Source organism: Aphis gossypii, chromosome 2, assembly GCF_020184175.1.
Source record: "Aphis gossypii isolate Hap1 chromosome 2, ASM2018417v2, whole genome shotgun sequence".
Classification (NCBI taxonomy): Eukaryota; Metazoa; Arthropoda; class Insecta; order Hemiptera; family Aphididae; genus Aphis; species Aphis gossypii.
This window is the reverse complement of record NC_065531.1, coordinates 1,827,121-1,839,501: the sequence shown is the minus strand read 5'-3', so window position 1 is coordinate 1,839,501 and position 12,381 is coordinate 1,827,121. Positions and strand designations below refer to the sequence as shown.

At 25.8% G+C, this 12,381-nt stretch overlaps 1 long non-coding RNA gene across 2 annotated transcripts in view; it reads left to right on the top strand.

The window, feature by feature from the left end:
• Positions 1 to 12,381, top strand: part of LOC114123710 (uncharacterized) — a 62,654-nt gene that overhangs the window by 8,101 nt on the left and 42,172 nt on the right. For both annotated transcript variants that reach the window (XR_007604059.1, XR_007604060.1), the window contains exon 2: positions 11,046 to 11,086. This is a non-coding gene — a long non-coding RNA (uncharacterized LOC114123710). The remainder of the gene's footprint in view (positions 1 to 11,045; positions 11,087 to 12,381) is intronic.

The following is a 12,381-nucleotide window of genomic DNA, read 5'->3' as shown; positions in this document are numbered from 1 at the left end:
ACTACACTAAATGAATCACCATACATGGTATGTATATTATTTAATTCAAAACTCAATTTTCGTTTTTTGGATTCCGATATAATTTTCAACAAAGCTTATCTTCAGTATGTACATGAAGTGATAATCAAACAAAGTACATTTTTTCTAATACTAATTGCAATTGCAGTTAAAGAAGACGAATTTCCTATTTATTGTATTAAGTGTTAATAGTAAAAGAACAAACGAATTGTACCAGTTTTATTAGATCACATACAAAAGACTGCAGCTGCGTTGGTCAATAATTCCCTTTGATATCTGAAACGAAATTTGATTATTAAATGGTATGATGTAAAGAATTATTGAGTTCAGTCAATTTCGTTGAACGTATACCACCTGTGTACAGGTAAATAATAAATAAAGCGATGCAGTGTACAGTATATATGTTTTCTGGGGAAGAAAAGACCATTGGCAAGGGAGACGTTATCCATTGGCAAGGGAGACGTTATAGAGACGTTATAAGTGTAACAAATTGGATTATGTCTAGTAGACGACGTGTGAGAGTTGAACGATATAGTAATCTTTGCAGTATTGCTAGGTACAATGTTTGCAGTATAAGGGAAATAAAAAGTTAACGCCATTTCATAATTGTCAAACATATAATACTGAATGCATGCGGTTTCGATAAGGCCGATCCGTAATGCGCGTGATTTTAAAAAAAAAAAATTTAAACGGCAATAAAACAATGATAAAACTGTATGTACCACGTGAGCCTTAAGATACGCTCGTTCAACAACGATTTTTACTGCTTATAAGATGGCACCGTTTTATAATGATATGACGAATAAAAAAAATATATTTCACATCCCTATTATGCATAGCTCATAGGTGTGTTGTATAATAATATATACTATTTATAGTATAGCTGCTATCATATTTTTTCAGTAAAGACGAATAAAAAAAACCACTAGATACTATACACCTATAAAGAATGAATAAAATACGTGCGTACGATAAAATATCCAGTATTTACGTTCCAGGCACGAATGCTATTAAAGATGTGTAATCGTATAAAATTGTGAAATCCTCTTTACCACACTTCAGAATACCTGCAACGACAGTGTTCGGACAAAAATGAAATCAATGGATTTTCCACTTATTTTAACGTCTTACGTCGGTATGTAATAATGACCATTTTCAGAAACTGATTTAAAGCAGTACACATTCAATTAAAAATTTAAATCACTGCAAAAAGGCCAGAACACTAATTGCCGGAAAAAAATGAGTGTGCATACAAATTATGATCAAAGTTAATACAAATTATTATTGCAGAACATTACTATTCTTTCTAAATAATTATGCTATTACGAATAACCTTGGTAATCTATGAGTTTATCAGTTTATGCGTTTTTAATCTATTTGATCTTTTTATTCTCATTGATTTTCAAATTTTTCTTTTTTAAAAGTCGACCGTTGATGTACACTTTTAACTTCATATATAACTATGGTGTTATACATTTCGTTTGTATACAAATATTATTGGTGCGATGTAATTTTAATGGATATTGTTTTACCACGGAATGCCATGTCGGTTTATTCATTACACTTGTATTAAATTTACTTATTGTATTTTATTATAATTTAGTTCTAGATAGCAAAAATATTTCTATTAAATATATGTATATAATCCGAAGCAGAATAATATTATGTTTGGATTTACAAAACTGATTCGATCTTCATTTTTTTTTATTTTTTAGAAAATTACTATATTAATAATATAATATTTATCGTCAAAAATAACGAGAAGTAGGTATAGTAACGACTTCAAAACATGTATAATAATATTATATGGAACAAAAAAAAAATTTATTAAAAATACATTCATCTTTCAAAAATAAAATAAAATCTTATCGTATTATATTATTAAAACAGAAAATGACTTAAAATTGTTCTTATAATTTAAAAGACGTGTTAAATATTTTTTTTCAACCGAGACTTTGGGAAAAATATGAGACTTGTGCACTTTTATATAATATAATAAAGTTCGTATATGGCCTTTACCACCTTCGTATACAAACTGTCTGATGCACATACGTGCTTACACCAACGTGACGTGCTTCGTAATATGCATAATATTAAGCTACGGGCAAGCATGAAAAGTGACGGTATGATATTTATTCGCGGTTATCATAAAATCTTGGAGCACGCTGCTAGTTATGTGCGCGTTTATATTTTATTGATGTATGCATATTTTCTATTGTTAAAGTATGAAATAATTGTATTATTTTATGAAATATATAGTTACTTAATACACTATCAATTTAATTAATAATTTAACTAGATATTTTATGAATTCACTGTGACTGTTCATTTAGTTATGTAACATAAATATAATATAAACACCTCGCCTCTATTCGTGACGTTTGCGTATACCATAATAATATAATATAAAACTATCATACGAGTACACGGATGCACATTTTTGAGAATAGTGTATTTTGTTATAAGAAATGTCGACGGAGTTACAATAATAAATAGTGAGTATGACTCTATTCCATGTTCAAAATGTAGGTAGTTAATAAATAAAATTAATTTTAAAAATATTATAAAAACATATCTTATAAAAATTGACGTATTTTCATACTATGAAGGAATTTCCCATGTACAGTCGGTTCGAAACTAGAAAAAAAGTATCTTTTATATTATTTATATTTGCATGTATTTAAACTGAAATTGTCAAATTATTTATGAATTTTCATTGCTTTTTTTAGTTTTCATTTTATCCTAAATTTATATGATTTCTATTTCAAATATTTAATATAATATTGTTCCAAAATATGATTAATATTTAACTGTTAATACTAAACTTTTTCTAATTTGTACACTTTTGCAGCTAGTCGTAATTTTGTTTATACTTTAACTAGATAGATCAATTATAATATTATTCCCTAGTATTCATTTAATCTTAGTCCAAATAAATAAAACTAATAAACTGTTTGTAGAATTATAAAACAAAGGTAACATATTTTTCTAAGACCAATAATATTCTATCAGTATGAGGTTTAAAATAATACTTTGGAGAACGACGCGACGGTGGATCAAGGGGAAAACCATTTGCTGTGGTGAACGGGTGGCGTCAATATAATAATACACTCAATACTAATACCTATGGTTATATATGTATTTTACGCACGTGTTTGAGTGGGGTCCCGCTTAGACGGGTTACGTTGTGACATACGTAGTTCGATGTACTTGTTATAGTTGTAGAGTATAATAATTATTTTTCAACTGCATGAAACACACTCAAACGTAGATTATAATAATAGTATTATGTACGAAATCGTGATATAAAGCATAAAATACATAATAATAAAATTGTTATAAATTCCTAGAAGTATTTTTATTATTATTATTTTTTTTTTTAATGAATTTTGATGACTAGAATAGATCAAAGTACTTTTTATGAGTATTATAAATTGTACATGTCCAATTAAAATTTGAGAAATATTTTTGTCAAATTATTATTGTATTATTTAAAATCATAACTACTCCATACGTTGATTATTTTTTACATTAATTTCAGATACATTTTTAATTTAAGTTTATTTGACCAAATTATTACTATTTTTTGTTTTTCTGGTTATTTCTGCAGATTAAAAACATGACCTTTGAATTGAAAAATGTATGCATATTTTGTTGTTATAAATTTCTTATTTAATTTAAACGTTAAAATATACCAGGTATATTAAACCTATTATTATTTATAATTATACCATTTAGTTGGTTAAATACCTATGAAATTATGAAATTTAATATAGTCGTGTAAGGATATAACGTACCATTGTTGCTTAATAAGTGCATGGATGTTTAATATTATAATTTATTTATTATACATAAACATTGAAAATGACCATTTTCAGTAATTATAACTTATGCATACAATAACAAAGTGACTTACATTATAATTCTCAACTTAATAGCTAATAATTTGTTTTGACACGCATTGGTATTTACTACGAGTCAATTTGTGTAATTGTATCATTAAGTTGATTAAACATTTAATCGTAGTTAAAAGTACCTACTCGTTTTTCATAATATCGAAAATCGATTCCTTTTTTCAATTAGTTTGAGCGATTTAGCATGTAACCCTAAGACTTATATTATGCGTCAACGCATAAAATAACGTATCTTGTTGTTTAGTCAGTTTTGATGTTCAAAATTGGTTATTTGATAGTAAACGCGTACTTACACGTACGCGTAAGCTTGTGCACTTGTTTAAGTACCAAAGAAGACAATTTATTGACCTAACACGTATATGAGTTAATTTCGAGGAACGGTATCGTATAAATAAATCACTGGTAAAGTAAATTAATAAATGATCCTACTAGTTTAATAAAAACACAAAATAAATATTTAAACACTTATTTTTACCGTTCCATAAATTACCAACATTTGTCCGATATTTTCTATGGAAATAGAAAAATTAATATATGCTAGTACTACGGCACATTTTATGACAAAATTATTAAAATAAATCACTATTTTATACAAATTTGTTGTTTTAGTTTTATAATATTTTTTATAGACATTATTAGAATAACATGAGTAATAAAATGATTAATACTTAAAAAAATAAAATCATTTTTTTTAGTGGTTTCATATTTTGTTTTGGTTTTGGAGCATTGGATTTGCTGACACCTTTAACTTTCACGTTGGGGGATAGATTTTTTTTCACAGAGTTATAATTTTCTTAAGTGGAAACAAGCAAAAGGGGAAAATATAAATTGTTAAGAAAGCATAAAAAGGAAAACGTAAAAGGACGTACAATACTGAACAATACTATATTTTGTGTTAAAATATTTTGATTATCTAAAACAATGTTTTGGTAAATAGAAATTGCTTTTTTTTTCAAAATTCTATAATAAAGAATTTATTTTTCAATCATTAGCGAATTAGCGATAATATAGTTGTTCACAATAACCAAATAGTAGATATATTAATATTTTAAAATGTTGTTATATACGTAAAGTAAAAAGATCACTAAACTCATAAGAAAATTAAACTCATCAAAATAAGAATTCAATAATAACTTTTTTTTAACTTGTTGATACTAAATATAGTAATACTGTATAATAGCGGTTCTTAACCTGTGTTCTGTGGCCCCCTGGAGGTCCGCGATACTCGTGTCCGGGGTCCGCGGCAGCTTTAAAACGTCGTGACAAGATATAATTATAAATGTTTAATTAATATGTTTTGTTATGTCTACTTATGTAATTATAATACAAAATATTTATTATAGTTTTGGTTATGTTAACATTAAATGTAATAAAAGATATTAAAAAAAAATTGATAAGAGGGTCCACGGAATCTAAAAATTTTTCATTGGAGGTCATTGATCTATAAAAGGTTAAGAACCACTGTTGTATAATATAAATTAAAAATGTTGGTTTATTAAAATATCAAATGATTTCGTGATTTGTTTATATTTTTATAGGATGTTTAAATAGGTTTGCTAATGATGATAAGTTATAAGTTATTTGATTAATTATATAGATAGTCATAAATAGCTGTGTTAATTAATGTAGATATAACTTTTGGAATTGTATTTATGAAGTCTTCAATAAGTTATTCATTCTTAATCACACCAAATTACAGTAAAATAAGTAAACAATTATAATTTTAAATATTAAAATCGAGTTACTACATAGTACTATAGTTGCGGATAAATTGTTTAAGTCATTTATTAAAGATATTAAAAAGTTGTTTTGTAGACGAAAATATTTCCCTTTACAACGGTTTCAAGATAGGGTTGAAAATATTTGTATTTTGAAAATAAATAAATTGTTATACTAAAAATTAAAAGGATTTAAGTTACGATAAAAAAATAGGTAAGTATAATAGGTTAAAATATCCAGTTAAACACTTTTATTTTTATTACTTATAGCCGTTAGCTTATTTTCATAACCTTAGTTATACTACCAAAAACAAATACATTTATTTGGGACTATGTAAATTTATCACTACAGTATAATATAATTATAATCCTTTATTTGCATTATCCTTTATGTATTGTCGGATTGTATTGTATATGTGTATACTGTATGTATATTGTGGCAACAATTTTTTCGAAATTGCCTTTATAAATGTTAATTTATTTAATCACTTGGATATTGAAACATTTGGTGATTGATAGATGTATTCTTTTCATAATTTCATATTTTTTTTTATTCACTTTAAATTTTTTATAGTTATTAGTATGTCTATAATTAAATGCTACAAGTAAATAATTGTAAGAATAACTTATGAGGAACTTTGTATTAAATTTCGAAGTATTTTGACTAGGCCAAAAAAAATTTATTGAAACTTCAAAAAAAATTCTCAGAAATATCGAAAATTTCAGTGGTTTATAAATAGTATAAATACCTCAAAATTAATAGCTTTCAAAATATTTTGAAAATTTAACAGTATATAGATAACACTAATATAAACATTCGGTGAAAATTTTAAGTATTTACAGTGAATCGTTTTTAAGCTATAACCATATAAAAAAATCGATTTATAGTCGAAAACTGCAGGTTTTGCGTAAAAATTCCCGTTTTTCCGTCATTTTTTTTTGTTTTTCTTGATTTTTTTTTTTAAACTGTTGGAAAATATTTACTTTTGACCTTTATAATACACTAAGGATATTCACTTTTCCGTCGTAAATCATCCCCGAAGTTTGAAATTGAAGCATTATCTCCACTAGTTTTGCTGTAGACAAACATAAAAAAACAATCATCATTGTAGAATCAATACATTCATCACTCTGTTTGGAATCTAAAAGTAATTTTTTTCATTAAATTAATTTAAAATTGATATTGTATTGTTACAATCTTAATGCTGATCGAAATAATTTTTATATTGTTTCAAATAAGTTTCAATTAACAGCAATCTTCTATATCAAACACAAATTATCTAACGTCTATAATTAAAAAAAATAAAAGCAGTACCCACTACCCGTGTTAGCAATTCTCGCATAAAAAATGATTAGGAATTGGTTTGCAATTTATTCATATGTCACCTATTTAAATTGTGTTCACAACTCGTATGGTTTTATACTACTATGCCAGAAGTTAGTAAGATTCAAATCAAATTTAGTTCATATTATATAACTAAAAAAAATAAAGATATATAAATAAGTTATATTATAACAATTACAGTGTTTTATTTTGCAAACGAGTTCTAATTCAATCAGTTGGATCAAAAACTTTTTTTATAGGTTTAACATGTTATAATATTTTATGTCTAATATTATTGGAATTTGTTAATTTCATTGTTCAGACAAAACGAGATAAACGGTGGAAGAAAAAGAGATAAAACATAATAAACAATAGCTTCTTTGATTCTATTTGTTTTAAGTTGCAGTACATCAGTATTCATCAAAATGTAATCCTTTTACTAAGAGTTGAAAATTTGGATTCGGCACCTTTATATAATGTTACTACTCTTCCATGCTTTCGTCATAAAATATCAAAGGAACACTAACGATTTCTATATTATTGTTAGAGTTATCGTATTGTGTCGAAATTGTATACACATAATATCATTTAGTTACACAGAATATGTTTTTGTTCGTTAAATTTTAAGAAGTTACAACAGGAGATCATTATTATTACCAGTGACTTAACGATGACTATCCAAAATTAAATCATTGATGGTTTCTATAGTAATAATCTGTAGAATGACTTTAATAAAATAATAATATATTTAAATTCTCGTGGAGCTTAGATTTGTGTCTATTTTTTACTTAGTCAACAGCTTAAATTTTATTGTGGTAAATAATTCGTTGCCATATTATATTATAAACCTATTAGTATATACCTAATATAGTTAAATTATATAATAGTCATAGATTAATAACACATTAATGTTTAATACTATTGGATTGAATACTGATTATATTATATTATTATGTAATCGGTCACTCATAAAATAAATTACTTAACTTAGTTTATTGTTATAATGTATATTTGTAGGTATATTTGTATTAACACTCGTACATTTAATAATATTTCGTCGATAAAAAATATGTATATATTATAATATATTCAAATTAAATTAACTAACAAAACTGTGTTATGGTAATTAAAAATAATTTTGTTTTATTTTTAATTCTAATTAAAATATTGATTATTTTCATTAATAATTCATTACAATTACTATATTTTCTTGTATACAATTTTATGACTGAAATATTTTATTACTTAATAATTAATTCTTGGTTTGTAGAGATATTTCTTTTGTAAACTCTTTTTTTTTAAGTCTACAAATTTGTATTACCACCACATACACACACAAGTATAATAATTACTGTAACTGGACTGATACTGGTTTGTATGATTAATTTCAAAAACCCACCTTTTTAGTGCATTCAATAGGGTCTGAAATTTTTAATGTAACCCAATGTGACGTAGAAGCGTAGTAGTTGTATAATAATAAATATTAATAATATACTGTTGGCGATGGCCGATGAAACAGTTGAGAGAAAATGTTGGTATATTATTTTGTATGCTTATAATCGCAATAACTAAACATTGGAAGTAATAATTATTGTTTATAAGTCCGGAAGGAAATATTAAATGCTCTCTCTGTTTTAAAGGAGATGGCTCTTCGAAAAAGGGTGCAGAGGCCTTGGTGCTGAAGCAAATATTTATTTAAGTACAAAACTTTACCAATAAACAAACTTTTTTTAGTCGGGGAGACTTTGTCGTAACTAGTTATTATTTTTCGTTTTAGCCTCTATTTCGATTGATATACGTATATATAATATTTGCTGTAATACACTTTTAATAAAAACAATTATTAAATATTGTTGTTTAAAATAATATACACAAATTCAATAAGTAAATTGAATTTCTAGTGCCCCAAACTAATATCATAATGCAATATAAATAATATTTCAAAAGTGGAATATTTTATTGATTTACTACAACGTGAAATTCATAAATGTGAGATTATAATACCTAATAATTTATTATTATCTATGAGAATATATTAATTTTATTGTGTATAGTTCGTAATTACGTAAACCTAATATATATATACCCATATATATTACTAACTAAAAAAATGAAAATATTAATCTACGATATTGGATTTTTTTTTCATTGTTAATAATCCGCTAAAAATATAGATGTGTATTTATTTTGGATTATTTTTTAAATGTTAAAAAAAATATATAAAAAATATTTAATACACTACACACTACACACAACACATACACATACTTTGTTATATAGAACATTATCAGAATTATTTTTTTTAAAAACTTATCCTGTTTAGGTTTTTATCATTATATTTTTAATGTAATTTCCGAAAACGTGACTTGTTATACTGATGTTTGGTGCAGTGTAGCGCGTAGTTCTGATTGTTTCGATTGCCCCTGTCTTCTTCTTTTTTATTGCTTTTTTCAAGGATATTAATCTAAGCGCCGCACATCGGTGACGTGTTAGTCTTATCGATTTCTATGGATTTTCAAAAAAACTAAAAAAAAACAACCAACTCATATACCTACGTATAACAATGTATAAAACGAAATAACATTTCCTTAATATACGTTCGCAATATCTTGGAAAACTTTTGACCCGTTTAAGCGTTGACGGGGACGTGTATAATATATTGGCCAAGTTTTTCAGGACTCGTTCTCTTGCGCGACGTCACCTGGTGCTCGGACATAACTCACGGTGTACAGACGGCTGCCTAGCCGTGTTAGGTTGTATTCGTCTATAAAAATTTTCCTCCCATCCGTTTTTGTAATGTTTTTCACGCACCCTTTATACGTACGTATGGCATTGATGGAACTCTGTCCGGGTCACCAATGTCATGTGCCATCGATCCCTGCAACGACGTGTGATAAAATAAAACTAATAAAACGGAAATCGAGACGTACGACCGGTCACTTTTCTGACTACGCGAATCCCCAAGCAATCGTCTCCCGATGCGGTCATGATAAATTGTTCAATCGAATTTGTCGGCCATAGATGAAGGATATATAATATTGTATATTATTATTCGATCGTCTACATCATATATCCAATATCCATTAATACTACGTACCAAATAGTATGGGAAATCTTTTATGCTCACAAAAACCAATTAGTCTTGCATCTAAAAAGTAATAAGGATTTTAAACTATTCATTTACAAATATACATTATTATTATTATTTGTTTAAAATGTACATTGAAATAATCATTTTTCTCGTTGCCTTATTATTATTACATTTTTCATAAATTATTTATTTATTTTTTTTGATTTCATTGCATTCTTTTTCTGTGTTCTGACTTTTTTTCACTATATACATTATATATATATTAATTTTTCAGCTTCAATATAATTATTACATCATAAGTCTTCTTTTTATTCTTTTCATTCTCTCTAAAAAGAAATAAGTTACATCGATACGTACATAATTATAGTAGATTTTAATGAACGTAACTGAAACTTTTTTTTTATAGATTTTTTTGTATGTATAACGAAACAATTGGTGAAAATAAGTTTTTCATGGCACTTTAAGACAAAGCATCACCAGATAATTTTGATGGTTTTTGCGTTGGAAACTATGTTATTAATCAAAATTATATGGCACTCCCTAGTACAGTCTTTCTTCGTTGAAGCTTACCTAGAATGATCCATCAATATTCTAATGACTGTGTCGTGTTACTTTAGAATAAAAAAATTAAAATATATCTACTTCAAACTATTCAATGGCATACGGAAATTTTGAGTTTAAAAGTTTTCCGAAGTATTTCTTTTATAAATTGGAAAAAAAAATAATGTCATGATCCTCAAAGTTTTTGATGTATTATAGGTACACTCGTCGTTTTTTATTTTTATTCAAGTATAATAATAGGTATCTATTGTTCACGTAACGCCATTAATCTAAGATAAAATCTATGTAAATTTGATAAAAAAATCAAAAAACATTTAGCACCTAATATACAACTATTATTATAATTACTTTTCTAAATAATGTATGTCATAATTTTATCTATTTATTATGATTATTAAATATATTTTTATTATTTTCAGATGTTTTTGACAGAATAATTTAACTTCAGAAATCTGTAACCGTAAGTACCCTTAAATTACAATAAATAAATATATATTGTAGTTATTACATAACCTCATTTCATCAGTTTTATACTTAAATATAATTGGTGATTTTCTTATATTTTTCTCAATTAGGTATTTATTTTTATTTTTATTATTATTATTATTATTATTATTATTATTTTTTTTTTATATACAATATTATACTTTTGCAATAAAACTTATAAAATTGAAACATCTTTGAAAAAATGATGTTTTATTTAGAAATTATAAAAATTTTATTCTTGGTTTTATGTAGGTAGGTATCATACACACCCATGTGTGTATTTTCATTTTGTGGTAAGACTTAACTTGATTAATTCTTATAACATTATATCATGATTTCATCTACTCAACGATCCGGGTGTTGACGTTTAGTGATTAATTGATCTCGTGCGTGTATTATATATAATATAATATATTATATTTTCCTGTTCCCGTCTTAGGATTTACTTACCAGTATATTTTCTCTGTGACTTCTACATAGGTACCTATATAGGCCGTTAATTTGCTGAACAGGAAACATAATCTTGATATTATACATATATTTTCACTTATTTTTCAACGGTAAATGCAGTGATAAGCCGTTCAGGCCAATTTAAAATGATAATAATAATAATACATTTTTTAAACAATTTTAGAGACTTAAACAAAATACAAAATACAAAATAATTATAATAACTACTTCATACGATCCAATTAGACCAGTAATTTTTTGAACTACCACCGATGAATATAGACACAGGAATTTTATTTTATTTTTTTTTTATATGTAACAGTTATATTATATATTATAGTTAAGTATGCTGTGATGGTTTTTTGTAGATCTGTGGTTTGTTGATGGTCCTTATGTTTGTAGATCTATTCATTTTTCCTACAGTGATTCGTACCTGAACGGTGTCAGTTTATTGTATTAACTCATTTCTCGTCTCGCCTGCACGTATACTATAATTATTATATAATGCTTGTGAATATGTGCCTCATATTTACTTCGTAATGAGAACAGTAGATTTATGTGGTTATTGTAGAATATAATATACAAATTCATTTTATTTATCACGTATGGAGTTAATATATTTAAATATTTATAGACAATATTTGATGTGAAAAATTATCCACTAATGACACTCACCAATTATCTTATTTTATTTACTATACTGGTAAAGAATGTACCCTCGTATTTCTGAGAAAAGAGGATGGTCAAGCAGGTCACGATAAAATTTTATTTTTAATTCGGAATCTAGAGTGCGGTTAATTTATAACTAATAAGTTGTTA